Raw genomic sequence first — 4,954 nt, 5'->3', positions numbered from 1 at the left:
ATTCCAGATGCTCCCATTTGATTTTGGAAAAAGGAGAGATTTTACATGGTGCAAGATATAGTGAGTATGGGGAATGAAGGCTCAGTTTTTGTAAGCCTACCTTGCTACTGAATGATAGCATTCACTCTATTTTTGATTACAGCTTGTAAAGACAATACTTATACAGGAACTTATAGGACTGCTTCAGAAAACAACAAAAATGGATGGAATAAGTATATTCAATATGAGTGGAAGTATTTTAAAGGGAAATAATGGCAATGCATTTTTACTGTAATACTTTTTTTAAATGTAAAAATTCACCATTTTTCTTTCACATAACACAATATCTAGAAGATATATATATATATATATATTGTACTGGCAATCGGACTCATGACCTCACACTTAACAAGCAGGCACTTACACTAATGAGCTAAATCCCTAGCCCTAGAAGACATTTTTAATAAGACATTCCAATTTTTCCCAATCCTTTCCCACAGCAATAAAAGACAAGTGAAGAGGCTACATGTCAGATCTTCCAAGGGTATAATGCGATACCATAATATACCATACCAGGGAAGACCAACTCATCTTCCCTGAATACTAGCAAGCTGTTAGCCATTTGTACTGTTTATAGACACGATATGAGGACTCTGAAATAATTCTCCCCCAATCCAGCAGTAATAAGGTGTTCATTCCTCTCACTTCTAGGATGCTTTAGCAGAGAATTTTACCGTCACACAGAATTGATGGGTCCATCCTGTCACAATTTCAATAGACATGATGTGAAGAACCATGATTTCTATCCCACATGCAGTATTGAGAAGGCTCCCACTCCTCTGAAGAATGTCGAAGGAGGCTGTGGGAAAAGTAAATTTCTACATCTTCTTGACATTAATAAGAATTTTTTTTTCCTTCTTACTTTGCTAGAGTCATGTCAGAGAAATCCAATTAAATAGAATGTTTAAATAAGATCTGCACGCTCATTTCCAAATGTTAAAATGTCCTGTTGTTACTGAAAACTTGCTTATCATACCAAATCCAGGATGAACTCAAATTAGTGAGATCACAGAGATATTAGAAGTATTTCATAAAAATTTCAAAGAAATCATGAACGTATGTTTTGAAGAGTAGTTTCACCCATTCTGGAAACAAGTGGAAAACAGTAGAAATTTTCAAGAAACCAAAATATGAAGTCACAGAAAAGAAATACAACATGAAAACGTATCCAGCAATGACAAAATGTGCCTGTAATCCTTGCAAGCAGTCTGAGAAGGTGAGGCAGGATGATTTCAAGGTTTAGCCCAATCTGGGCAATTTAGTAATTCTATATAACCTGCCTTTAAAAAAATGTTTGGTATAAATGAATCTAGCACTAAGTATGAAGTGTTAGATTCAATTTCTAATGTACCACCCCCCAAAACAAAGCAATCTCTAAAGAAGGAGAAGAAAAAGAAACAAAGAAGAAGAAGAAAAAAGAAAGAAACAAAGAAAGGAAGGAAGGAAGAAGAGGAAGAGGAAGAGGAGGAGGAAGAGGAAGAAGTAGAAGAGGAAGAGGAGGAGGAGGAGGAGGAAGAAGAAGAAGAAGAAGAAGAAGAAGAAGAAGAAGAAGAACAACAACAACAACAACAACAACAACAACAACAACAAGAAGAACAAGAAGAAGAAGAAGAAGAAGAAGAAGAAGGAGAAGAAGAAGAAGAAGAAGAAGAAGAAAAAGAACAAGAAGAAGAAGGTCAACCAAAGAAAGGATAACAAAGAAAAATAATCCAATGGAATTGAAAAGAATTAAACAATACAGCTTCTGTCCATGCAATGATTGGGCCACTCCAGTGGTGTATTTACTTGATTAAAAATGTAAGGTGAACACTGAGTAACCCTTTTGTGAGCCTGGGCGAGGGCAGAGCAGGGCTCTTAGTAATGGGAGCAGGATATAATGGGCTTTATGGGGGAGGAGCCAAGCCACTCAGTCTTGGGAAGGTAATCTCTCAACATCAGAACTTCATTCTAGTGCCTTTTCAATGCTACCTACATTGGGCCAAATTACTCAAACAATTCTGTGCAGCTGCTTCCCAGGGCCCAACTGGTTAAACAAGATCATTCAGGGTCGGATGCTTAGTGGTTTCCTTTTGCTGAATCTGGGTGATCAAGGCTAACCTACAACATCAGGCTCTACCAGGTTTCTTGTGGCAGACATCTTACTGTTTCATAGGACTCTGGGTGGTTGAGGCTTCAAAATGTTGCTGTGCAACAAAGGCCTGGGGAAGGTGCACCATAGAGCTCTTTCTCCAGGGTAATACAGCAGTGTGGATTTCTCACTGCAGGCTCAGAAACTGCATGGGCTTAAGTATTCTAGATAAACAAATACTGAAGATGGCCATGGCATTAGAGGTCCTATAAGTACCTGCTGCTTATCATCTCTGTGCAAAATTCCTCTAGTTTCAGGTTTGCTTTCATTTAAATACATGAGATGCTAGATGCTGTGTGCTCAGTTCCCTTCTTTTTACAAGACCATCATGTATCTCTGTGTTCCATGAATTCTCTATAAATCTCCACTGAAATATGGTCCTTTGCTTCAAACACCACCATGGGATATTAGGAGTTTTCTTTTGTGTTTTTTGCCCTGTCCTCTGTGGCAAGTGCTGCCAGGCATATCTCATTAGTCAAGTTTATCACTTCCCTGTCCATTTTAAAGCTTATATCACTTCCCTGTCCATTTTAAAGTTTCACCTGTTTAGGACAGTCCTCTCAGGATCATCTCCCCTTTGACTGACTCAAATTCAACTGATTAGTAACCCACTAAGAGGAGTGCTATGTCATCATATTCACAGGCCCAAGCTACAATAAAGAGAAAAGGATTAAACAAGGACATATACAGCAAAGTGAAAATCTTAGTCTTAGAGTTCTGATTGCCTTGGTGACATAAAAAGTATATAAACATACATGCAGTACTACAGAGCAGGTGGCATGAAACCCTGGTTATTGTAGGAATGGTAAAGCAGTAGACACACCTGTCACAAACTGCTCCTTTGCCTGTAGAAAACACTTTTGCTAATAGCAACAAGCACATTCTCACTGAGCTCAAATAAGACTCAATGTACAGCATTTGCCACAAAATACATTAAAATAGCTTGCCAATGTTATCTCAGGAGAATTAAAGAAGTTTTCCTAGAGGACTATACATTGTCTTTCCAAGAATTATTAAGAATCAGTATTTGGAAAACAAAGGAAAAACAATTCAGGAATGAAGAATTATATATGGAAAAAATATACAGGTATACCAATGCACAGTTTTTTAGAGTACATGGTTTTATGTTTCTGCAGGTTATGATATAAGAAAAACAGAATGAGAAATGTAGCCAGAGGCCGAACTATAAAAAATTAATAAATTGTGCTGGTGATTCTATCTTTTGTATAGGCTGACCCTTTTACTACATAATCTGAGCTGGAACACTTTGCGAATGCAAGATTGAACTATTAATGATAACGTTGAGAGTAGAGGTATAAACTGGGATTTTTCACAGCAAACTCTAATTACAGACTACCAAGGAAAGATTTCAACCCAAAGTTTAACCTTAAAAAAGCACACTGAATAGAATTTCAGTGAAAAATTAAAAGATCATTTTTGTCCAAATACAGTCTCCCTTTGGCTGGTCATGCTGATAATTGCAATAATTTGCTAGATGGTCTCTGCCTTTGTTGAAGACTTTTTTCTAAATATTTGTTAATCATAGTGAGATTTGTACCAGCAATTTTAGATAATTTGTGAATTATTCTGAATGATACGAAAAGTCATGCTTTCTCTTGTACAACGTTTAGGGAATAAGGAGGTTTATTCAATCAAAAATTGAAGGGCAGCCTGACTATAAAGTTTCCAAATATATGTTTGTAAGTTTTCAAAAAGAATAGAGGCCATTTTTAATTAATACGATAAATATAGATTAAATAACAATCTCAATTCTGTAATGCTACTGTTTTCTGTGTCATTTCATGAAAAAAAAGACGAATGAATATTTTAAGACACGAAAACACAGCAGGAATACTACGGGTTTGCTGAATAAATATCTTTTAATGAACTAAACTCAGTCATAGTAGTATAATTTTAGATTTAACCAAATAAAATAAGATACATGATTCCAAACTACATCAAAGTTTTGATCTCATTGACAAGTGAAAATTTGCTTTTTCCCAGCACACCATGTGTGGTGACATTTTGTGGTTATATATGACTTCAATTTGCCATGTAAACTTGGTACAGATCATTTCATTCTGCAAACTATTAACAATGGAATAAATTTTAGCTTATTTTCCCTAGCGTATGATACATCAGGTTATTAATATATTTGTACTTTACAAATCATTTTCATAAGCAAAGGAAAAATAAAAATTATTTTCATTAGACCTCATGGGCCTTCATTTAATATTTAATGCAATAGAGAAGGTGCTTTATCAATGGAAACAATAAAATAGTTATAATATTTAGTTTCATAAAAACACTAATTAAGAAAGTCACAGTATATCTAGATGTAATGGATTTGTAAATGAGATGGGATGAGATAGAAAATGTCAGGAACAGTAATAGTATTTGAATCTCAAAAGTGGAAAATTGCAAAAAATAATAAATAAAGCATATGATACTGACATACAGTGCTCCTACATTTCACCATGAAATAAATCCATGATTTTGTTGATTTAGAAGACAAATTTGTTTTTTAAGGAAGACAGTTTCCCATATGGCACAATATGCAATTTGTGGGGGAACTGAAAAAGAGAGGTAACGTATCATATGAAAAGGAGAATTGGGAAAAAACAAAAAAGATAGATAATATGAAAAAAAATAAAACAAATATCCATGATTTATAAGAAACATGAAAATGACTTTATATGTACAGGCAAGACACAGGAAAAAATTGTGAAAATGTATGTTTGGGAAAAAATTGGATAAGAACTTGAAAGCTTAAGTTCAATACTTAAA

Source organism: Cavia porcellus, unplaced genomic scaffold, assembly GCF_034190915.1.
Source record: "Cavia porcellus strain 051 isolate PalLab524CR breed Dunkin Hartley unplaced genomic scaffold, mCavPor4.1 scaffold_3, whole genome shotgun sequence".
Lineage (NCBI taxonomy): Eukaryota > Metazoa > Chordata > Mammalia > Rodentia > Caviidae > Cavia > Cavia porcellus.
The sequence above is the reverse complement of the archived record's forward strand: the minus strand, read 5'-3'. Positions refer to the sequence as shown.